We start from the raw sequence: 25,879 nt of genomic DNA, 5'->3' as shown, positions 1-25,879 counted from the left end.
AGAATATTATAAGACACTGATGAAAGAAATTAAAGATGATACAAATAGATGGAGATATATACCATGTTCTTGGATTGGAAGAATCAACATTGTGAAAATGACTCTACTACCCAAAGCAATCTACAGATTCAATGCAATCCCTATCAAACTACCACTGTCATTTTTCACAGATCTAGAACAAAAAATTTCACAATTTGTATGGAAACACAAAAGACCCCGAATAGCCAAAGCAATCTTGAGAAAGAAAAATGGAGAACAGAAACATAGATCAATGGAACAGGATAGAAAATACAGAGATAAACCTATGCACATATGGTCACCTTATCTTTGATAAAGGAGGCAAGCATATACAGTGGAGAAAAGACAGCCTCTTCAATAAGTGGTGCTGGGAAAACTGGACAGGTACATGTAGAAGTATGAAATTAGAACACTCACTAACACCATACACAAAAATAAACTCAAAATGGAATAACGACCTAAATGTAAGGCCAGACACTATCAAACTCTTCGAGGAAAACATAGGCAGAACACTGTATGACATAAATCACAGCAAGATCCTTTTTGATCCAGCTCCTAGAGAAATGGAAATAAAAACAAAAATAAACAAATGGGACCTAGTGAAACTTAAAAGCTTTTGCACAGCAAAAGAAACCATAAACAAGACCAAAAGACAACCATCAGAATGGGAGAAAATATTTGCAAATGAAGCAACTGACAAAGGATTAATCTCCAAGATTTACAAGCAGCTCAATAACAAAAAATCAAACAACCCAATCCAAAAATGGGCAGAAGACATAAATAGACATTTCTCCAAAGAAGATATACAGATTGCCAACAAACACATGAAATAATGCTCAACATCATTAATCATTAGAGAAATGCAAATCAAAACTACAATGAGATGTCATCTCACACCGGTCAGAATGGCCATCATCAAAAAATCTAGAAACAATAAATGCTGGAGAGAGTGTGGAGAAAAGGGAACCCTCTTGCACTCTTGGTGGGAATGTAAATTGATACAGCTACTATGGAGAACAGTATGAAGCTTCCTTAAAAAACTAGAAATAGAACTACCATACGACCCAGCAATCCCACTACTGGGCATATACCCTGAGACAACCATAATTCAAAAAGAGTCATGTACCAAAATGTTCATTTCAGCTCTATTTACAATAGCCAGGACATAGATGCAACCTAAATGTCCATCATCGGATGAATGAATAAAGAAGATGTGGCACATATATATAAAATGGAATATTACTCAGCCATAAAAAGAAATGAAATGTAGTTATTTGTAGTGAAGTGGATGGAGTTAGTGTCTGTCATACAGAGTGAAGTAAGTCAGAAAGAGAAAAACAAATACAGTATGCTAACACATATATATGGAATCTAAGGGGGAAAAAAAAAAGGTCATGAAGAACCCAGTGGCAAGATGGGAATAAAGACACAGACCTACTAGATAATGAACTTGAGGATATGGGGAGGGGGAAGGGTAAGATGTGACAAAGTGAGAGAGTGGCATGGACATATACACACTACCAAACATAAGATAGATAGCTAGTGGGAAGCAACCGCATAGCACAGGGAGATCAGCTCTGTGCTTTCTGACCACCTAGAGGGGTGGGATAGGGAGGGTGGGAAGGAGAGAGGTGCAAGAGGGAAGAGATATGGGAACATAAGTATATGTATAACTGATTCACTTTGTTATAAAGCAGAAACTAACACACCATTGTAAAGCCATTATACTCCAATAAAGATGTTAAAAAAAAAAAAAAAAAGGTCCATTGTCACTCTGGAGGTGATGGGGCAACCCGGATCCAGCAATAATTCCTTTGGGTGTGCCTTAGTCACTTCAGTTGCCTTCTCTGTTCCAGTGGGGAAGGCCTCTACCACCCAGTAAAAGTATCTATAAACACTAGTAAGTACTTGAAGACTTGGAAAGAGGGCATCTGAGTGAAATCTATTTGCCAGTGCTCTCCTGGCTAAGTTCCATGTCACTGGACTGGGTTAACAAGAGGGGAGGCTTGAGGTTGCCTCCTGGATTATGGGTGGCACAAAGGGCACAGGCTCGAGTAAGCTTTTGATTGTCTCTGGGAGCCCTTTCCTGGTAAAAGTTTGGAAAACAATTGTAGACATTACATCTCTCCCCAGATGGAGAGAATCCTCTAGTCCTTAATAATTTTCTATTGGTCAGAAAGAGTTATGAGCAATTTCAGATCTATGTGCCACCAGGCATCTGTTCCCTTAGTTCTCCCTATGTCTCGTGCCCAGGTCTTTTCAGAAGATGAGTACCTGGGTGTAATGTTAGAAGGGGTAAGGGATGAGATTAATGCCGTTTTGGTTATGAGCATCAAGGCTGCTTCCATTGCTTCCTGATCTGCCCTGTTGTTTCCTTGGGAAATTTGATAAGATCCCTTTAGGTGTCCGTGGCAGTGGATGACTGCTCTCTGTTTTGGTTTTTGAGCCACATATATGAGATTTAAAATATCAGCCCCATATTTTATAGGGGAATTTCTTGCATTTAGAAGTCATCTCTCTTTCCAGATAGCTGAGTGGACATGTAAAACAAAGAAAGCATATTTTGAGTCTGTGTATATATTTACAATCTTTCCTTCTCCTAGGGTTAAGGCTCGGGTTAGAGCTATCAGTTCAGCCTTTTGGGCCGAGGTGTTAGTTGGCAAATGTTTTGCTTCTATGACTCTATGAGCACTCATGATAACATACCCTGCCCTCCTGACTCCATTTTTAATGAAACTCCAAATTCTACAAAATCCTGCCATGCCCAAAAAGGTAAGGAGATGTTTCTTCATCTTTGGAGTGCTTAGGCCTAATATAGCTTGTTTTCTATCTGGAGATAACTGTCTACTTCTGGAGTTTATAATATGTCCCAGATATTTAACTTGTTGCTTTGAGATTTGTGCATTTGTCTGAGAGACTCTGTAACTCTGGGCCTCAAGGAAATTAAGGACTTCAATGGTATTTTTATCTAAGGCCTCCATGGAGGGACTACAGATTAATATATCATCTACATACTGAAGAATAGCACCTTCTTTTAGGTGTATTTCCCTTAGTTCCTTTCCTAGGGCCTCAGCAAACAAGTGTGGGCTGTCCCGAATCCCCTGAGGCAATACTGTCCAGGTATATCGTTACATTTGGCCTGAGTCGGGGTTAGTCCACTCAAAGGCAAACAGATATTGTGATGAGGGATGAATTGGGATGCAAAAAAAGGCATCCTTGCAGTAAACCATTTAGCGTCTTCAGGGATTTGGACTAATATATAAGGATTGGCCACTAGGGGATGTATAGGGACCACTGTGTTGTTTACTGCTCTAAGGTCTTGTACCATCGTATACTCCTCATTTGTCTTAACAATTGGCAAAATAGGAGTACTCCATGGAGACTGGCAGGGCACCAAGATGCTATGCCTTAAGAATTTATCTAGAGGGGTTGTAAACCCTTCTTCGCTTCCAACTTTATAGGGTATTGTCTCTTGTTAGGATAGGCAGCTTCTGAGATAAGGCTAATTCTTACAGGTTGGGCATTTATGGCCCTTCTAGGGATTCCTTTGTCCCATACTGAAGGGTCCACTGCTTGTAGAATATGGCTGGGAAAAGAACCTTGCTCTTCCGGCTGGTCTGTCTTAGTCAGAATCAAGATAAGGGGCTGCTCGGGGCCTCCTAACTGGAGTATGGCTCCAAGGGATCTCAGAAGGTCTTTCCCCATAAGTGGGGTAGGATACTCAGGCACAACTAAAAAGGCATGCAAAATAAACTGCTGCGCAAATTGGCAAGTGAGAGGCCCAGTAAAGTAATGTGTGTGAGGCTTTCTGTGGACACAAGTCACAGTACAGCTTTTGGAGGAAAGAGGTCCAGGGTGAGAAATTAAGACAGAGTAAGTGGCTCCCGTATCAACTAAAAGATTAATCTTTTTATCTGCCATGTCAAAGACCACCCTGGGCTCCTTGATGAGATAGACATCTCATGGGGGAGAGCCGACAGAATCCCTGGGCTGCCTCAGGTGTCCAACATGGTCATCTCAGGAGCGGGAGCCCCCCTTCCCCTTCAGGACTGAGGGCAGTACCTCTTCCAATGATCTGTTTGCTTGCAGGCTGGGCATGGCCCAGGGGACTCTTTCTGGCAATCTCAGCCACAGGGACCAGTTGACATCTATTTGTAGATTTCCCACTTGTTGGTCTTACCTCCAGATGGATAGTTGAACTTTCTTGGTTCCCTTGGGTTGTCCTGAGGTTACAAAGCACGGCTGACAACAATGGCTATCAGTTTTGCATGAAACCTGGTCTGCCTTTTCTCACGTTGGTTTCTCTCTTCCTCCTGAGCTTGATCTCCATTATTAAATACCCCAAAAGCCACATCTAGGAGTTGGGGCATGGGGTTTTGTGGGCCTAATTGTAACTTTTGGAGTTCCCACCTAATATCAGGGGCAGACTGGCTGATAAAGTGTTGTCCCAAAAAGGGCTAACATTCGGAATTGGAGGGATCTATGTTGGTATACTTTCTAAAAGTCTCCACAAGCTGCCCGTGAAAAGAGAGCTGCATTTTCTTTTTATTCTTGGGTCACTCCTTTAAACTTTTCATAGTTAACTGACTTTTTGATACACTTTCTCATCCCTTCTAATACACATTGAATCATGTGCTTCCTGGCTTCTATTCCCACCCAGGAATTATAATTCCAAGGGAGTTCCTGATTTGGGACTGTGTCTCCACCCATAGCATAATGTTGGGTTGGTCTTTGGCAGACTGCTCAGCGTGCCCCTGGGCTGCTGTCCAGATTCTCTGTTTTTCTTCAGAAGTACAGCAAGTAGATAGGACTGCTTGAATATCCTTCTAAGCTAAATCATAGACCAGAGTTAGGGCATGAAACCCTTCAACAAACTTACTAGGGTCTTCAGAAAATTGGCCCAGTCTCTGTTTGCATTGGGCTAAGTTGGTTAAAGAGAAGGGTACATGTACTATGACTGTCCCTTCGCCATTTGCCACTTCCCTAAGAGGGCATAATTTCCCTGATCCTGGGTAATAGGAAGCTCCACTGTGAGTTAACACAGAGGGCCCAGTCTCTCTTCCTTGGGGTAACGGAGGGTATGGAGGCACATAGGGAGGTGGAGTTTGGGATCAGTCAGAGGGACTGGGAAAAGTAGGTGACTCTGGAGAATTAGGTGGCTCCGGAGAAGTAGGGTTACTGTCAGGAGTAGGGAGAGCTTAGTTTCCCCCCGAGAGACAGAAGAGCTTAGAAGGGGATAATCTAAAACATCGGGAGAGTTTTCTGGTTCCCCAGATTTTGAAATACAAGAGCCATATAGGGCGGGATTTTGGTAAAAGACTATGAAAGTCTGAATATAGGGAACCTCAGTCCACTTTCCCATCCTGTGGCAATAAAGATCCAATTGTAGAATGGTATTATAATTGAGAGATCCATTTTAAGACCATTTTTCTCCATTCCCCAACTTATGCAAAGGCCAGGCACTGCTACAGTAGAAATTATGTTTTCCTTTTTTAGCCCTCTATTTAAAAAAAATTTTCTAGTTCTTAAGGATACACTCCAGAGGTGTTTCTTCTGGCTTGGAGGGGGACCATCCTATGTTCGGTAACCTGCAACCAAGAACGAGAGAGCGCTCCTAGAAATGGAATCCAGAATCCCAGAAACATTTACCGGGAGGCTTTAACCTAAGGGATTCAGGGTATCCTCCTTTGAACCTGATGTGGTTTCAAGCATCCTCTACTCTCCCATCAACTCCTGACCAGACATCTCTGGTCTTCCTTGGTACCTTGTGCAAGGTGTCCCCCCATGTGGCCGGGGAGGACATTTGAACCAGTGCAGACTGGTTGCCAGGACTTTCCTTAGGAAGGATCCGTTGTCTATAGAGTTTATGTCCTATGATAAGTCTTTCTATGCTGGGGTGTATTCCTCATGACTGAACATCTACAAAGTTTATAATTCAGGCTGCTGGGTAGTGGTCAGTATGATAGGCTGTCTGTAGTAGTGTGTAGACTGCCAAGGCCTGGAGTGAAGGGGGTCTGATAGATGCAAAGAGGAATCCTTGGAGAAATTGGAGTTGGGCGCTATGGAAAACAGCACAGGGTTCAAGGCTCAAGGGCTGGGAGGTGGAGAAATTCTCATAGTAAATTTTGGGCATTGAGTGAGGTGAGAAACTAGACAAGAAAAGAACTCAAAATCCTTTGCCCTATCTGTCTGGCAGCTAAGACAGAATTGGGAATCACCTGACGATTTTGTCTGACACAGGCAACACCAAGTTTGGCAGTGGCTGGGATGCAGTTTAGGAATTATGCCCAGAAAATCCCTCCCTAAAAGGGCACAGAGATATGAAGTGCTGTGAGAGTAAGGTGGGAAGGAAAGGCGTAGTGGAGGGTTCCATACAGGACAGAGAGAGAGAGAGAGAGACCCCTTGGACTCCTTCACGGTTGAAAATCACGTTTCCACCATGTCCCAAAGGACAGTGTCAGCTATCACCCAAGCGTCATTTGAATCTGCATGGCCTGGAGAATACCCCTGCCACTCCCAATTTTGGGGGGAGCCATAACGCAGTGGGTGAACAGAGGTTATGCCATGTGAGTCTTGAAAAGAAAAAGAAGTGAAGAGCAAGAGAAAAAAAGCAGGAGCAAAAGTCAGGGGCCTCAAGCCGCAACTGGGTGAAGCCTGTAGTATACCTTGAATTCCCGGGTTTTGGAACCAAATATGATCTCGGGTGACCTCAGCCTGCAGTGGCTTGAAGCAGGGTTTCGGTTCCTGGCCAGAGATTGAGGTCGGACCACAGCAGTGAGAGCACTGAATCCTAGCCACTAGACCAGTGGTCAGTGACAAGGCCCTGGCCATTCAGTTTTGTGGAAAAGAATTCCCACAAAGATGGAAAGTAGTGAAACAAGTAAAGTATTTATTAGAAGAAAGAGTACAGTATTTGTGGACAGACATACAGGTGGACTGTGAGAGAGAGTCGCACCCTCATGGTAGTTTAAATCACTTACATGGGACATTTCTTCTGGGTTTCCTTTGGCCAATCATTTTGATTTGCCTGGTTCAGAGTCTGTATTTGGTACATCTCAGGATCCTCCCATGTGCGCACACACATCTCTTAGCCAAGATGGATTCCAGTGAAGAGGCCTATGGGTAGTTTGACATCACCTGCCTTTTGACCTCCAAGGAGGTGTTTTGTCAGGAAGGTCTCCTTGACTTTGAGAATGAGAAATATGTGGTCTCTTATCTTTTATCTGGGTAAGGCTCAGCCTCTGCTATCATTCTCCAGTTATCATCATCTTGGAGTATTGGTCCACAGGGAATGAACTCCAGCTGCTCACCTGGGGCCCATTTATCTCCTGCCTCAAATAGACATCTTGTGTATCTTAGATACAAAACACTGGCATGAAGCTCTTTAAACATTTGTTTATTCAAAAGAAAATGTGCTTATATCGAGCAGAAAAGAGCTGACAGAACTGGATTGCTTGGTGAAAATTTCAGTAGCCATTCAAATGTAGTTTCACTTGCTAATTACAGAATACTGAAGGCACAGAATTTGGTCAGAGTCCCTATCTTAATCTATTGATTTTTAGGTCGATTTGTGTTACAGGTGTAAAATTACTTTATAATACTTAGTACAAGAAATACAGTATATCATCTATTTACTGTTATAAAGGAATCTTTATGATAATAAGTGAAAATGCAAGGTGGATGGGGAAAGTGTTTAAAAAGAGAGTATACAAATAAGTGTGCTGGGTTTGCTTATTTAAAAAAAATAATTGATATATTTAAAAATTAAAATGGTAACCTAAGGGAAAGGAAAAGGTTGTAGGGGACAGAGATTAAAGCTAGAAATCGCTAAATATATCTTGTTTATATGCTTGATCTTGGGATCAAATATTTAACATAACTAGAAAATAAAAATAAAATTTAAAAAGCAGTTCCTAAAAATGGAAATCATAATGAAACAGAGGAACCTGGCTGTATATTGAGTTGGTAGCATAGCCATACATAGAATAATTATTTTGAGCAATTTAAAACATTTATTATGCCGAATATCTCTAATAAGATGCATCCAAGGACAGTAAGATTAATAATTAAACAAAAAGTCTTAGTTCATGCCTTTGAGGTAGCATTGGAGTTGTTATTCTGAGACTATTATGAATTTTGGAATTAAAAAAATTAGAAATTATGTTAGTGATACTGGGAACAAAGACTTCTGACATGAGAGAATGATACATGTATAGATGTAAGATTGATGAGATTAAGTTAAAACTTAATAGCTTACATTTCAATTGGAAGTATAAACTTATAATGTGCTTTATCTTTAAATATAAATATATAAAAATTAGTATGCATGTACATGTGTGCAAAGACATATATGTACATATATACACATATATCAATGTACATATGAAATATATACTCATATATTTCCCCCATAATTCAATCCACTGAAAAGGTCTAGAAACAATGGCCAATCCATAAGCAATGAACAACACTTCCACACAGATTATAGTTTTAATACCAAGGTTATTTGAGAAATTGTTGATTCTAGCTCTTGGACAGGAGTTTTATAAGATGAGCATGTAATATTGAAGCCAAGCAGGACCATGTGGGCCTCCTGGGCACAAAATTTTTTCTGTGTCCCCCATTTCTTGGTTACAGGAAATAGACTTCATCCAGCCTCCATGATCTTCCCTGAGTTCCAATGGGCAGGTTCAATCATTTGCTAATTAGGGAAAGGAAGGGATGTGCAGACAACTGAGGAGCAGTCAAGAAACAGTAGTGCAGCCTTGGGGGCAGGGTCCTGGTTCCCCCTCAAGGGATGCACGTAACAATATCTTTGAGCTGTTCTGCAGGTACTGAAACCCCTACCAGGTGGGAGAAGTTAACTGTGTGCTGCCCACAAGCACGTAGACCCCAGACCAGTTGGAACCAGAAGGTTGATGATGCCGACTCCCACTTACCTCACCACCAACCAATCAGAAGAATGTCCATGAGCTGATCACACCCTCTTTGAACCATTACTATAAAACTCCTCACTATCCCCCTCCAGGTCAGGACACACATCTTTGAGGGCATTAGCCTGCTGTGGCTCCCTTTGCCTGGCAAAGCAATAAAGATATTCCTTTCTACTTCACCCAAAACTGTCTCTGAGATTTAATTCCATGTCAGGGTACAGAGTCCAGATTTGGCATCAATATCTCATCATACCAGAAAGCAAGGAAGTTACCAAAGACTATAGTGCTTTTTTACTTACTTACTCACTCTGGAAGCAAAGAGAAATAATTTTTCATTAATCACTGTTTTGTGGTTATACTAGTCTTTCCACCCATTAGTGTATCACACACAAACGCTTCATGAATTTATGATAGATAAACATATACATGATTACAGTTGATGGAAAAGAGTAAACCTAGTAAAAGTTCATTTAGATAAATAAAAACTACCCTATACATCTAAATAGGGTCTGCTGAAATCTACTGTCACTTAAAATCACTGTTATATGCTATTGATTAACTTTAAGTCTTAGCCATTCACTGGCTTTTCATTTTAGCTTTGGTTTCAAGTAGTATTTTCAGCTTGTTTTTGTTTTGTTCACATTCTATGCTCTGCTTTTCACTACTGAATTAACTTCTAATTAAGCAATTGAGTAATTGTTATGCTTTGACTAAAATCAATAAAGGTTTATGTTGCCTTTAAATATAGAGGAAACTGAATAAAATTAGCTACTAGACTATTTCAATTACACAATTTATAGTTGCATTAAAACTCTATAGAATTTTTTCTGTTTTTAAAAGTTACATTTAAAAAATATATTTGCTGTTTTATTAATTGGTGCATAAATGTTCATAATTATTATCTCTTTATTGGAGATTGTACCTTTAGTAGTATAAAATAATCAGCTTTTGCCATTTAATTTTTCTTACCTTGAATGCTACTGAGCTGGAATAAAAATTTTTACCTATGCCTTCATTTTCTTGGTGTGCTTAATTTCAGCAAGGATAAATGCCCCAAACAAGAAAAATTAATATTATCAGCGCACCTATGATACAATGAAGGGGAAGAACCTGACTACATATGCTGTTGCCTCTTAAGAGATGGATATTCAAATGCAATCTGTGACCATCTGCATCAGAATCACCTAGGATGCTTGGTAAAAAGGTAAGCTGGGCGCTCCACCTTAGATATCAAGTTTGAATCTTTGAGGGTTGGAGTCTTGAAGTCTGCATTTTCGGCAAGTTCCACAGGTGATTCCTATGGTCATTACAGCTTGAGAACCGTTAACCAAAATGATAACAAAAAGGTATCACAAAAGAAATTCACTTCTTATTTATTTGGTTGATTTTAGAAGGAAACATTTTTTTTTTTTTTTTCTGTGCAGGAAGAGTAAAAGAGTTAATAAGAGGAATTTGACAAGGTTCATGGAAGAATTTTTCCCCCTCAGTATTGGAAGAGGAAGGTATAATGCTCAAATTTGCCCTCTCTCCTGTTCTAGATTCTTCTCCCACTTTGTCCAAATGTTTCCCATTTCTACCTCCCCTCCATCTTTAGCTATTGCTGCTCTTATGTTTATATGCCATGATCTTGGACTGGAGGATCTTTTGTGTAAACAAACCAGATTCTGTCAGTTTTTGGTGTTTTTTTTTGCAAAAAGGAGGAAACATATTGGAAATGATAACAGTGTGTTAACATGCTCTGATTACACCATCAAGGTTTCCACTTTTTTTATTACCATGCAAAAGAGTTTCAATTTACCAGGCCAAATATCTCAGTACTTTCTCTGTCAATCAGTGAAGCTATAATATGTAATTCAATCATTGTGTATTTCTTCCCCCACTGAACATTTACTGACTTTTTAGATTAATCTTTTGACTGAAGAAACTCGAAACACTGTCAAACATATAGTGGTGTATAATAACTAGATTGATCCTCTTTCCTCTGAACCAGGCATTAGTAAGGCAAATTTCTATTTATTCACTTTGTTTTATTAGGTCAGATCATTAAAATGGAACTCTATGCAAGCTTTAAATGATATCTCAATTCACTGGGTACATTCCTAATGGGGAATTCTATACGCTTTTCAGTTAGGATATACTTCCCATATGAAGCAAAGTTTCCCATTGTCACTAAAGGGTTCATAATATCTATTAGCAAACAAAGGTTATGTTTAATCTTTCAAGACTTTGCACAAGTGAAGTAAATGGACTTTTAGAGAGCATCTCGCATATACTTTAATTTTTACATATAAGGAAACTGAGAAATTTCATGCTCAAGGTCAAATTACAAGTGACAAAGTTCAGAAAAGTGTGAGTTCTTAGTCCAGTGTTGCATTGGTTATGCCATGTTGTCAATGGGATGTGTCAGGATATTATTGTTCACATGTGAATAAAACTTTCTGGACCTACTGATTCTTTCAGCTGCTTACAAAAATTGATATGCATGTGTTCCGTAATGAATTTCTTAGCTCCTCTATTTCTTCCATCTCTATAACCATCACCGAGTCCTGTAGATACTACCTTTGAAATAGACCCTAAATCTAAACACTTGCCCTGGTTCAAGGCCCCAACATCTCTTGCTCTGATATTGTGATGTATAATAGGAAATATATCTTTGGTATCCCTCTCATTTCTGTCACAGAGCTCCTAAAACCCTTTGAATTATCCTGAGTGATAAGAGCAATTAAAGTGGCTTTTGTTATGTTAATGAAGTGACTTTTGGAAAACACTTAAGTAACCTCATTTGGGGGCTGGTTGTCTAGGGATTAGTCGGTGAGTTGGAACTTTCTGTTTACCCCTCCATCATTCAAGATGTGCAAGCACAGCCTGGTCAACCATTGATAAGCACAACTATAAAGAGAGATTTAGCATTAAATAGATAGCTGCAGGAGGTGGTCTGAGTGGTCCCTTCCAGTCCTACTGTGCTCTAATACAGGGATTCCACTCATATTATCACTATTCAGAACATTTCTGATATCTGTCTTAGAAATTGCTTCCAAAGCCTGTGATTCATTCATTAATGGCAAGTTCAAGTTCACTGAAGAAAGTGAGTGATAAAATCTGTTGATACATTTCCTATTTTTAAATAAATGGTTGCAGGGCAAACTCTTCAGCTTGACGTATAAGGCTTCCTGCCACTTCTTTGGCGTCATCTCCCTCCATATCCCTCCCACAGTCAATGTTTCAGCCACACCAAACTACAATACACTAACTACTTAGAGTTTCTTAAATATGACATCTGTGTCTTATCTCTGAACCTCTGCACACTCCTCCTGAAAAACTATTCTTTATCTCTTCCACCTGGTGAACTCTTACTCATTCTTCAAGACCCAGCTTAAATGACCCCACCCCACTCTGTTTGTACCTCAGTGACATTTGTACTTTATTGCAATTGTCTGTGTCTCTATGTGTGTGCATATATGTTGTGTCACCCTTCATTGTGCTTGATTGGCATACAAAAAGTTTTTAATGCTTGCTGAATGAACTGAAATTAATCAAATTAGTGTTTTATAATGTCTGTGTTTTTTGACCTACAAGAGCATCATTCAGGCTATGTTTTAATGATGTGTTTTTGATGGACCAATGTGGGTACAACATTTTATAAATAGGCTAATACAGTTTGATGGAATATTTTGTCAAAAGTTGAGACACTTGCAATGACAATTTTCCAACAGCTAGAATTCATTTTTAATTTGGGCTAAATTCCTGAATAGGGAATAAAATAAAAAAGAAGTAAAAAAATGGTTGCAACTGTAATATAGTTGTTTTAGTTTTGGCATGACTGTTTTTAAAATCATTTTCAAATAAGGATTGTCATACTATTTTGCAAAATGATGGAATTGTTGAAAAAGTCCTTTTCAGAAGTTTTTCCTTTGAAGAACAAAGTTATTTGAACATGCAAATTTTGCTTTATGTGAATTAAAAAAAACACACAATGAAAAATACTAAAAATCAACAAATTAACATTATATTTCACCTCTTATGTAACATTCATTAACCTCCATCATACATACAAAGCACTTTAACAAAAGATCTTATTTTAATGCCTTCTTAATAATATTAGTGCCTAATTTTCATATGTATACATTGAAGATCAGAGATGTTAGGAAGCATTATTCATAGTTACATAGTAAATAAAAGGTAGTGTGCAGACCAGGTCCCAAACTTTCTGATGCCAAGTTCATGGTCATATTTTTCACTCATGCACATCTAAAGTCAAGAATTTCACCAACACTGAAGAATTCCAGACCCCACCAAAGGCACATGGAAGACAAATTCTGGGAGGTTTACCTTGTCATTTCTCCTCAAGTCTCGCTGTATGAGAAGCCTCCTATTCAGGCTACTTATTGGACGGCTGTGGCTATAAAGCACAATAAAAATGTCAAAAATTATTTTCTTCTCCTGTAATGTGTACCTTTTTTGTCAGTGTGTGGAAGCAATGCTGGATTTTCCACACACTTTATAAATTGTCACACCCTTGTTATTTTGTTTTCCAAATCTATTTACATTACATGGCTGTATGTTAAGCTTGGGTTGCGAACTCACACATTTATTCTAAACTTAATTGAATTTTTGTTACTTATAAAATTGATGTTTTGCATTTTGCACAATATTTCTCTGCTGTGAGCTTTCATGAGGTACAATTATATTTGAGTCAGAGCCTGGGGCAATTAATTATTAATGAATGGAATAAAGATATTAATGTTTATCTGTAGCAAATGAGAGGCTACATTTGCTTCCCTCAACTGTTACAGCAGAGTCTGAAATTTGCTGCCCTTTCCTTTCATTAATCAGTAAATTCCAATCCCAGGACTACCATAGATTACATAATATTAAGAGACCTTCAAAATCAAGGTCTATGTGTGTATATGTGGGTGTATGTATATATGTATATGCCTACATATATATAGCAATGCACACAAAAATATGCATACATATACACATATACACACATACATGCATATGTATACACACACATATATAAAGTGTTTTGCACTGATTTTTTCATCAGTTCCACTACCCAGTAACCCTGTGAAGTAAGGAGATTCAGTATTTTAATTTTTAAAGCTAAAGAAACAAAGGTCTAGAGATTTTAAGTGACTTAACCAAGATTCGAAGATTATAGAGATGGGAAGCAGCAAAGCCAGGCCTCAAATTCATATCTCACTGATCTGTCCACAAAAACTGAGTGCTCAGGAGCTGACAATGATGGCCCCACATATTTAAGGCTTACTGTTATACCAGGCACTTTGTGTGTATTATCTCATTTATTCCTCAAAACAGCCCAATGTGGTAGATACTAATCCACCTATTATAGTAAAAAACAAATCTATTACAGAGTCAAAAAAAAAAAAAAAGAAGAAAAAAAATGAAATGAAAACAACAACTAAACAACTCAGACTGGGAAGTAACTTGCCCACACAACTTCTAAATGGCAGAGTGACATTAAAATGACATTTTAACCTATGTCTTCTGATTCCTATTTCATTTCTCCTTCAAATCTTATCTTCCTGATGTTTTTACTCCTTGATAAGAATAAGAAAAAAGATTTAGTTAGTTAATGTCAAGTAAATATTTGCTTAAAATAGAGATATCTGGTTGTATAATTGTCTACTCCCCTTTACTTCACCTTCCTTAAACTCCAAACAAACACCACCAGCTAAACAAAGACGATTATATTGCCTGGGGGTGGGTGGGAAGGGATATAAGAATGGGATACATGAGAACCATAACTCGATATATCCTAAATGTCTGGTATTTGATATTTTAAAATTCCTGGTTTGCATGTTTCACGAACCATATATTGCATTTTCCAATTATAATTCTATATAGATTTAGATTAATAATTATTAAGTACCAATCATGTACAATATTAAATGTTTTTATTTATACTATTCCATGTACTTATCTCAATAATTCTATATGAAAAATGTTTTTATCCTGTTTTTGCAAAAGAAATTGTGGCTTTAAGCGTTTAAACACCTTTTGAAATTCCATAGCTGGTGAAAAGTATATTTCAGATTCAAATGCCAGTCTTCTGATTCATGGCTCAGTGACTCTTTATCCACTGTGTTCTCCACAGAGCCTAAGGTTAGCACAGTTTTGAATTTAGGATGACAACTTCTGCTATCAAGCTTTGTTCAAATATTATGGTTTATACTGGACATTCTCTCTCTGAGTTCCTACAAATGTCTTGAAGTCTGTAGGTCCGCTGTATTACTTCTTTAACTCAGATGACCTCAGGGTCAAGTCTCCAGACTAGAAGACATATCTTTTATTTTTTCATCTACATCGTTATTTTGCAGGTTCTAGGGACATGGAAGAGGCACCAAGGATGCTGCTGGCTATTTTGGAAACTGATTAATCAATCATGATTATGAGGAGGGCTCGGCTTTTCACTATGGTGGGACAAACGAAGGCTAAGAAATGCCAAATTCAATGGTAGGAGAAGAGACTGTAAGGTAGCCTGCTTAGTTTCATAGGGCAGTGAAAGATTAACACAAAATCAGATTTGGGAAAGTCAAATATTTATGAAGCTGTGGGTTAAACAAGAGAACTGCTGGTGAATCAGAGAGAAAAGTACTGCTTCAACATCATCAAGCACTGTGAAAAGCAGCTGTAAAGTAACACTTCATTTCAAAATCCTGGACTATAACAACTGATGTAGCTCTACCACATTAGATGATAATTTTTCCTCCATCAAAGTCCTGTCATTATTGGAATAGTGGATGTGTCAATTATTAAACTATCATATTTTTAGTTCCAAATTCTGTGATACTGTGGCTAGGTCTTTATCAAACACATTTTTTTTTGGTCTCTGTTAGGTTTTGCCAACAGAGGGTGCTAGAGGGAGATTAGAAGACCTGAGGTAGGAGAAAGGACTTGATTCTTTCAGTTTTTACAAGTGTCTCCCCAGCAAAAACTCTTGCTTCAGCAAGCAGCAGCTGGTCCACTTTCCAGTTTCTTCCAACAGTCTAAAACCAGCCTTCATTGTGCTGCATCAGAGATATAAGTACCAGCTGAGCAACATGCCCTCCTCAGAGGTCTGAGTTACATCCCCTCCTCTGAGCTTCTAAGGTAACAGCATCAATGCAAAGCACTTTCTCTTGAGAGGTACAGATGCCAGATCATCAAGAACCCCTCCTCCAGGCTTCTAGGTTCTGATAACCCTGACATCTTTGCTTTGTCTCCCCAGTCATAATGGTGGTATCTACTTCCTACAGTTACTCTCTCTGGGTTATAGGCTTTTCTGTTCGCTTTTTAGTCGTCCAATGCCTGTTCAACCAATTCTCTACATTAAATTATCTCAGAAAAATAACTTGGTTTTTGTGTTCTTGACAGGACCCTACTTGGTTCATTGGGTCTGCATTTTCTAGTTTGGGTTTCCACTAGAGTAGCCAGAAATGTCTTCCCCAAAGTGGGAAACAGACTGAGGTTCTTAAGTTCCCTTACCTCTAGTCACCTTCATTTAAAGTTTGGTCATTGCTTCTCCATAGGGATAAAGTATATCCAGGCTGACTCAAGGTTGCGCCCTTCTGGTTAAAAGTAGATAGCTGGTAGCAAGTGAAAGTAATAGAAGATGCTCTTCGTGATAGCATTCAGTGGCAAAACAGTTTAGATAAAAGTCACTCTCTGAACCATTATAGACCCAACTTTTTTATGCCAATGGACCTTATCCAAGCTTTCCATCATTTGATTTTGTGACACTGTCACCCTGCACCTCTTTAAGAGTTCAAATATATTAAGGTCAATTTTCTTAAAAATTTTAGGAAACTCCTGAAGGGAACTCTTTGGGCGTGGCACTCACATCCTGCCTTATAAGGAGCATACTCCTTCAGTTAATGAAAAACTAGCTCAAGTAGTTATTGATTGAACTAAATCCAAAAATTATTATGGCAACACCTTCAAAATTACCACCTCCTTCTGAAATTCACTTTTACAAGAGGAAAAAATAGATCTCGTTCATTTATTTTGTAACAAAAAACCTGAAGTGAAGAGGGCAGGATACCAATCTATTTCACATTTTATGGGAAGAATAGTGAGAAACAGCCACCAGAAATTACTATTTTATTATGAGAGAAGTTAGTGACTTGAAGAGAATTTTAAAATAGTTGACCATTTAAAGATTTGATTCATATCCATTTAATTCCTCTTCCTATAGAAATAATAACTTAGAGATTTAAGTGAAATATATTTTCACAAATAATGTTTATGTCCTTCTCCCTCCCAAGGGGAAATTCAGCATAAGGTAATATTAGCTCATAAAGAAAGGTCTTCAAAGATTCATTAAGATTCAAAGTTTCATTAAGAGAGTGTTTGAACTAGTGAGTTGAAAACCATCACTTGATTATAAGTTTATGTGACATTTACCACATCCTCAATATTTTACAGTACCTGACAATAGCATGTTTATATTTTTGTAACAAAACTTTAGTTTTTTTTTTAATGTATTTTTTTAAACGCATTGTTTACTTTATTTATTTATTTATTTTTGGCTGTGTTGGGTCTTCGTCTCTGTGCGAGGGCTTTCTCTAGTTGTGGCAAGTGGGGGCCACTCTTCATTGCGGTGTGCAGGCCTCTCACTATCGCGGCCTCTCTTGTTGCGGAGCACAGGCTCCAGACGCGCAGGCTCAGTAATTGTGGCTCACGGGCCTAGCTGCTCCGTGGCATGTGGGACCTTCCCAGACCAGGGCTCGAACCCGTGTGCCCTGCATTGGCAGGCAGACTCTCAACCACTGCGCCACCAGGGAAGCCCAAAACTTTAGTCTTACAACCCCTTTTGATCTCAACTTTTGTTAACTCTGTCATAGAGTATGACTACTTATATTATACCTCTCCTGTTCTGCTTGGCAGGAAGTTCATTTTGTTTTAATGAGTTTTCTCTGTTGCTCTGTTTAGCAGAAATCAGAGAGTAGATCCAGAACTTTGTAGGTTTCCTACTACGGTAAATCAACTCCTGCTTTATTAAAGCCACACAGCAGTATCAGGATAAAAATTCTTATTAAAGCTGGATAAAAACCTGAAAATCCCAATTGCAGGAGAAGAAAATAAACTAGATGTGGAGACCCCTGTGTTGATTTGTAAGTGGGATTCCTTTTAGAGACTTCCAGTAACACCTTCCTCACTCTTGAACATCTTCAATGTTTTTAATTTATTCAATGTTATTTCACACAAACATTTGATGTTTAATACTATTGGGTGGAGGGAAGGGGCAGCTCTATTTCCTTGAGGGTAGACTGCAGTTCTGGTAAGTGCATACCTAGGATCAAGAGTGTGACCAAGGATTTATATGTATGCGTAAAAAACATAGGCTTGAGGCACTTGAGCTTGAGGCATCTCATGTAAGCCTGAAAGACCCACCATGAGGCCCCTGGCAAATTTAGACAGTGCCAAGAGCGGGAAGAGAGGGCCATGGGCTTGGGGAGGAAAGATCCATCAAATTTACTCTTATCCTGGGCCTCCAAATATTTGGGGTAGGTCTGTCTGCCACATTAATTATTTGTAGGTTTCCTTAATAAATAAATGGGATATATGACTCTATAATCCAGCATGTAGAAAATGCTGAGTAGTAAACCAGAGTATGTTGTTCAAAAGCAAAATAAAAAGGTAAATACTTATAATTTTAATGGTAATCATTAGGAAGGCAATGTGAAAAAAATTTTGGCCAGTTATTTTAACACCTAATGTTACCTCCAAAATTATATAAGCTGAGATGGTAACAGACTGTTGTACTAATTAAAGCCTTTCTTTAAACCTGAGAATCATTATGAAACTAAAATCCTCTATATTGATCTATAATTGCTACTTGAAGCAGCAACAGTAGCTGGCTTAAGGAGAAAAGGAGAAGATTCTTGTTGGTATAAAACTTCACTGGAAACTGTTTAATGTAAAACCACAAAACCAAACACACACACACACACGCACACAGTGAGGTAGAATTGAAAGTGTTTTGGACCAAAAGCAGAAAATCTGGGAAAAACATCTTTCACAAAGTTGCATACATTTGGATGATATATTTACTTTCTGTATTTCAGCTGCCGCAATGTGTTACTTGGTAACAGCAGAAGGAATGATGGCAATGGAAGGTCCTTGGAGGAGGTAATTGAGAGGATGTGACCAACAGTTGACCTGAGAGCTGGACCCTGGCAATCAAGGCTCCTCCTTGTCCTTGGAATATATGTTTCACTCACCATTCCCAAAGTGGGAGCCCTTTAAAAGATGCAGATTTGAGAGAGTAAGGTTTTGTGAGATCACCTGGGCTGAATATGTGACTGAACCCAGTTAAAGCCTCTATATAATCATCTAAGATTCTGGTGGGCAGGTACGGAGATCTACTCATTTTGCAGCCAACCGCCCAATACAAGCCTCATTTGTAAATTTTCTTGCTGATTAAAATTGCCACCTCCTAATCTGGAGTGCTCCGCCTCTTTCTTTGGCCTCTGGAGCCAGTTTGTGAACCAACACAGGTTTAAAAGTAAATAATTAGGAACACAAGAGTCAGACTCTGACTCGGCTTCTGCTTCTGTCTATATTTGAACTTGGACACATCATTTAAGCCTTAAGCCTCCATCTTCTCACCTGAAAGTTAAGGGAGTTGCATTAGAGCCGGTCTGAAATGTATTAATGTGCACTTGAAATGTACCATCAAATCTACCATCAAATCCATGGCACAAATGTAAGAAAGACTGAAGTTATTCAAATAAACAAATAAACCTATTCAATTTTTCAGAAATAGTTTGCAGAATGCCTGCTATTTATTCACTGTAAATAAGTCTTCCACTTGTAAAATCTTGAGTTCAGAAGGCTGCATACTTGAGAGAGTGATTAATTGTAATGAAAAGAAGAAAAGTGTAGTATGGGTGTCCCTAATTTCCAAACTGATGCCCAAATTATTGACCAAAACACCATAAAGTTAGTGTGTATCATTTCCTTGTCATTATTCATCTGTCAAAATTTAAATAACAAATAAGGAATAGCATTTTATAGGAATAAATTATCCACTATCTCCTCTAAAAAATAAAATTCCTTATGTTGGTTACAAATTTCAGTGTGGATGAGAAGAAATCCTATTTCAGAAAGATGTCCACACCCTAATCCCTAGAATTTGTGAATATCTTAACTTACATGGCAAAAGGAATTCTGCAGGTGTGATTAATTTAAGGATTTTGAGATGGAGAGATTATCCTGGATTATACAGGGAACCCAATGTAATCACAAGGATCCTTATAAGGAAAAAGGGGAATTAGGGAGTAAAAGGAGATATGATGATGGAAGAAGAGGTTGGAGGAAAGCCACTGCCGAAAGTGAGCCATGAGCAAAAGAATGAGGACAACTTCTAGAAGCTGGAAAAGGCAAGGAACGAATTCTCCCCTTGAGGCTCCAGAAACAATGCAGCACTTCAGACTTATTTCAGAATTCTGACCTCCAGAACTGAAAGATTAAAAGTCTGTGTTGTTTTAAACAATCTAATCAAAAAATAGGCAGAAGACCTAAATAGACATTTCTCCAAAGAAGACATACAGATGGCCAAGAGGCATATGAAAAGATGCTCAACATCACTAATTATTCGAGAAATGCAAATCAAAACTATAATGAGGTATCACTGCACACTGGTCAGAATGTCCTTCATCAAAAAATCTACAAACAATAAATGCTGGAGAGGGTGAGGAGAAAAGGGAACCCTCCTACACTGTTGGTGGGAATGTAAATTGATACAGCCACTATGGAGAACATTATGGAGGTTCCTTAAAAAACTAGAATTACCATCTGATCCAGCAATCCCACTACTGCGCATATACCCTGAGAAAACCATAATTCAAAAAGACACAATGCACCCCAATGTTCATTGCAGCACTATTTAAATAGCCAGGACATGGAAGCAACCTAAATGTCTATTGACAGATGAATGGCTAAAAAAGATGTGGTACATATATACAATGGAATATTACTCAGCCATAAAAGGAATGAAATTGTGTCATTTGTAGAGATGTGGATGGACCTAGAGACTGTAATACAGAGTGAAGTAAGTCAGAAAGAGAAAAACAAATATCGTATATGAATGCATATATGTGGAATCTAGAAAAATGGTACACATGAACCTATTTGCAGGGCAGGAATAGAGATGCAGACATACAGAATGGATGTGTGGACATGGTGGGTGGAAGGGGAGTGGGATGAATTGGGAGATTGGGATTGACATATATACAGCACCATGTGTAAAACAGATAGCTAGTGGCAACCTGTTGTATAGTGCAGGGAGCTCAGCTCGGTGCTCTGTGGTGACCTAGATCAGTGAGATGTGGGGGGTGGGAGGGAGGTCCAAGAGGGAGGGGATATATATATACGTATAGCTGATTCACTTCATTGTACAGCAGCTAACAAGCATTGTAGAACAACTATACCCCAGTAAAACAAAAGGTTTATGTTGTTTTAAGCCACTAAATTTATAATAATTTATCACAGCAGCAACAGGAAACTAAGACACTGCATGGTGGCCTCAGTCTTCATGCTGAATAGTAGAATCGTAGACCCCCTTTTGAGGTTCCTCCCTCCCACCTACTAACTCCTGAAGAGTCCCTGCGGGGATAACCTATCTGTGCTCACAATCCATGTCATCACCAGAGTCTTCACCTGTCTCTTTCTTCCACATAGCTCTCTGCTCTGCCAATGGTATGCCCTTTGTGTCACTTCCATCGCACTCTGCAGTTTGGTGTATCACCATGTGTTTGCTTCTGCTACCACCTCCACATTAGTTCTGGGTCTGCTGCAATCCCCCTTATCGTTGTAGCCGAAGTGTTGGCACACAAATTTTCCCACAATATGTTACAGTGTTTATCAATAGTCATCTGAAGAGACAACAGAAAGGAAGAACATTCAGAGATTAATTTTTTTTTTTTTAGAGATTAATTTTTAACTGGTTACTACATATGATTTCTCTCAGATTACAGAATCACATGCCATGCCAGTCTTACTGGTTTCCCTCAGGGTATGTTCCTGCTTTACTATAAGGCTTCTTCCCTGCCTATCTCATAGCCCACATCCCAGTGGCAGAATCCAGCCATCACCATTAAACATGCTCCTGAATGCACAGACTCCTTTGCCTCTCATCCTCAGTGAAAAGTAAGTATTCTTGCTCAGCTCCACTCTAAAGCTCATCTTCCAAGTTTTCATTTTTGTCCCAAGATTTGCTTCCCTCCAGGAATGACTGACTGGATAATTTTCACTAACTTCAAGGAAAATCTCCCCACCTAATACTAGGGGAGCTTATCACATGTTCCCAACAGGATAGTTATATTTTAACATAATAGTCCAATACCTATAAAACATGTAAAGATACAGGTACAACATTAGAGCTACTTCTTTGAATGACAACTTCCAAATTAAAGAACTCCTATAATTTTTAATATTTCTCAAAGTCTGAGTAATTTTACAGTAACATTTCACATAGAACAGCAACAGTGCATTAAAGTGAGCTTCTCTAAGCCTAGTCCAGTCACAGTTTATTAAATATTTCTGATTATAGTCTCTGCTTCTATTTGCAAAAGCTAATGATCCATTTTGATAGATAATTTTGAGATATAACTGACATAACATAAACTTCCCATGTGTAAAGTGCACAATTTGACAACTTTTGACATATGTACATATCCATAAGCCAGCAACACAATTAAGATAATATCTAGTACTCTTAAAAAGTTTCCTTTGCTCCTTTGTAACCTCTTTCTCCTGTCCCTCTACACTCCCGTGCCTACGTCCCCAGACAACCACTATTCTTCTTGAGTTATATATGGCATGGAGACTAGAAACACATACTGAAATAGTGAACCCATTTCGCCTGAATATAGGTTGACCAAGAGAGGAGTGGGGAAGAGAGATGGGTCTGCTTTGTCTTCTAATATAGAAGCTCTGCCTCAGAGAAATGTGCCCTAATGGATATCAAATTCTCAAAAATTTTACCAATCAGATGAATCACTCCTTTTTCTATGGGGTTGAGAAAAAGAGAAGGTGGAGAAAGAATCAAAAGGATTTCAATATTGCTCTTTTCTAGGGAGTGGAACTTCAATTCCTTGCTTTCTTTGGGAAAACTGGAATTGGCTCTCACACTTGGGCTCAGCCAAGACTTTCTATGGTATGTATAAGATACTTGCACTGAATTTGTAGTAGAGAAATGTAGAGTAGGAAAGAGACAAAAGATGAAGACAGATATAGTGGAGAGAGATTCTTTGCAGTTATCAAGATATGGGCACAAGCTCATTAAAATATGAAAAAAATTGATAAGAATAAATATTTTCTAGCTTCATTGTCTTCTTTAAATTTCTTTTGCTAGTTTTATGAGCTAAAAAAATAAACACTTCAGTAAAGAGTGAGGACAGAAGGTTCCAACTTAATATATGCTTTTCCTGAGTTATTTTATGGACTAAGATGAAAAATTTCTTAGAAAACATGGGTTAAGCCTAGAAATAACTCAAGAAAATATTGGGTTTTTTCTTCTAGAAAATGTTAACATGGAAACTAAATTTTGAGGGACTGTTGAGTTCAGGGTTGTCTCCCAAGTGCCAAGAACAGAAATGGCACTTAGCAGGCACTCACATGCTTTCATTAGAAATGCCTTTGAGGGAATTCCTTGGTGGTCCAGTGGTTGGGAATCTGCACTTTCATTGCCCAGAGCCCAGGTTCAATCCCTGGTCAGGGAACTAGGAACTAGGATCCCACAAACCACGTGATGTGCCCCTCCCATAAAAAAAGAAAAGAAATGCCTTTGATTACTCTTAATTCCAGTGATCTTTTCTCCCAGTTCCACAGTAATTAAGTTCTAAACTGCATAATCTACCATTGCATTTCATCCTGCCTTTGATTAATTTCTAGTCATAGACTCTGCTCTACTTCCCTGAGATGATACATTTCATTTTATAGAGTGTGAAGGAAGATAGTGTGTCATGGCCTCTGAGTTTGGAATGCTTGGTCCTGATCTCTACACTACCAATTAGTAGCTGTGAGACCGTGAACAAATAACTACTCTGGGCCTCTGTATTATCATCTGTAAAATGTAAGTAATAATGATATTTCTCTCATATGGATGATTCAATAAGATTATTCATGGAAGGGCTTTGGCAATACCTGGCACATAGCAAACAATTGATACATGCATGTTATATTTTTACTTAAATACTGTCTTATGAATTGATGTTTCCGTTTCTTTCTTTTTTTTTTTTAATAAATTTTTTAATTTTATTTTTGGCTGCGTTGGGCCTTTGTTGCTGCCCAACAAGCTTTTCTCCAGTTGCAGCGAGTGCGGACTGCTCTTCATTGGGGTGCACAGGCTTCTCATTGTGGTGGCTTCTTTTGTTGCGGAGCATGGGCTCCAGGCGTGCAGGCTTCAGTAGTTGTGGCACATGGGCTCAGTAGTTGTGGCTTGCGGGCTCTAGAGCTCAGGCTCAGTAGTTGTGGTGCACGGGCTTAGTTGTTCCATGGCACGTGGTATCTTCCCGGACCAGGGCTCTGAACCTGTGTCCCCTGCATTGGCAGGCGGATTCTTAACCACTGCACCACCGGGGAAGCCCTGTTTGTTTTTTAATTGAAAAGACTTAGTGGCAGAGAACAGATTAAATATTCTTTGAGAGGGCTGAAGGTGAATGTACAGGCTGAAAAGAAGAAAATTAATTATTATTTTATTGACATTGGCTTTTAAGGCAAAAATGTAGAAGGAAGTATGGTCTATAAGCTTCTTGAAACAAGGATTATGGATTTTTAGTGATAAAACTCCAGCGTCTTGCCACAGTGCTTGACACAGATCCGGCACTCAGTTAATATTTACATAATTCATTAGTAAATAAATGAGTCCTGGTATAAAAATCCAGGCACTGTGCTTCTGTTTCCAAAGACAGCTCTCCTGCTGGCAAGCAAATTCCACTCCCAAGTGCAGAAGGTAGGTCACTGTCCATGGTTTCAAAAGCTCCCTAGGGTGGAATCTGTTCATCTTTAGCAAACTGCTTTCTTCTCTCTCCCTTCAAAAATCCCTTTTGGGCAGTGGACTTTCAAGACATGGAGACACCCTCCCCCCCCCCCCAGTATGTTTCCCCAAATGGCTAATTCTCACTATCTCAGATTCTTTTAATATTCTGATGTCTCAGAGTATTTCTTGCTAAGCCTCGAAGCTCCCTGCATAAGAAACCTGGACTTCCTTCATTTAGGCCTCGATTTTTAATGTGCTGACCACCTGGATTCCTTGGCCTTCATCTCAGAGAACAGATCGCTCAGTCACACCTCCGTCTTAAAAAGTAAGCAAGACTGCCTGTGTTTCTTTTTTCGAATTCCTGAAGGCAGCAGAACTACGCAGCTGTGGCTCCCAAAGTCTGCCCAGCCCAGGAAGCTCATGCCCTCGACCCCCAACCCCGCACCCAACAGCCACTCTGCAAAAAGACCCACCAGACTCCTTCCTGAGCAGTTGGACAGAAACTAACACAGTACTGTGAAGCAGTTATACTCCAATAAAGATCTATTAAAAAAAAAAAAAAAATCCTGGGAACGCTGCAATACTTTGGCTCCAACCCCGCACTCTCAGATGCCACACCGCCTGGAAGAATCACTAACTTTGCTGTACCCATTTCCCTTCTCCTTCTCCATTTATCCACCCTTTATGCGGTTATTAGACCGCGCCTCACACCGAAATGTTTTCTAAACACCAAAAGGTAAAAAGTGCAAAAAAAAATCCCTGCGGGTTATGTGTGTTTGCGTCTGTTGTGTGTTCATCCGCGCTTGTGCAAAATCTCCAAACGTCATAGTTTGCAATCCGAACAAGCGCGCCGAGAAATCCGAGATCTTTTCAGGGATTTCCCCCACCCTGTCCGCCTCTTCTTTAGCACTCCCAAAGAGGTAAGTCTGGGCTTTCT

The 25,879-nt window shown here is 39.0% G+C and overlaps 1 protein-coding gene across 1 annotated transcript in view; it reads left to right on the top strand.

Moving 5' to 3' along the window:
• Positions 1 to 443: 443 nt before the first annotated feature.
• Positions 444 to 25,879, top strand: part of CA10 (carbonic anhydrase 10) — a 618,162-nt gene continuing 592,726 nt past the window's right edge. The window contains exon 1 of the mRNA XM_082440881.1: positions 444 to 25,862. The gene's annotated coding sequence lies outside the window, so the exon portion shown is untranslated. The remainder of the gene's footprint in view (positions 25,863 to 25,879) is intronic.

The sequence above is a fragment of the Balaenoptera physalus genome, assembly GCF_965194825.1.
Source record: "Balaenoptera physalus genome assembly, chromosome: 20".
Lineage (NCBI taxonomy): Eukaryota > Metazoa > Chordata > Mammalia > Artiodactyla > Balaenopteridae > Balaenoptera > Balaenoptera physalus.
Note: the sequence above shows the minus strand (reverse complement) of the source record. Positions and strands in the feature narration are given on the sequence as shown.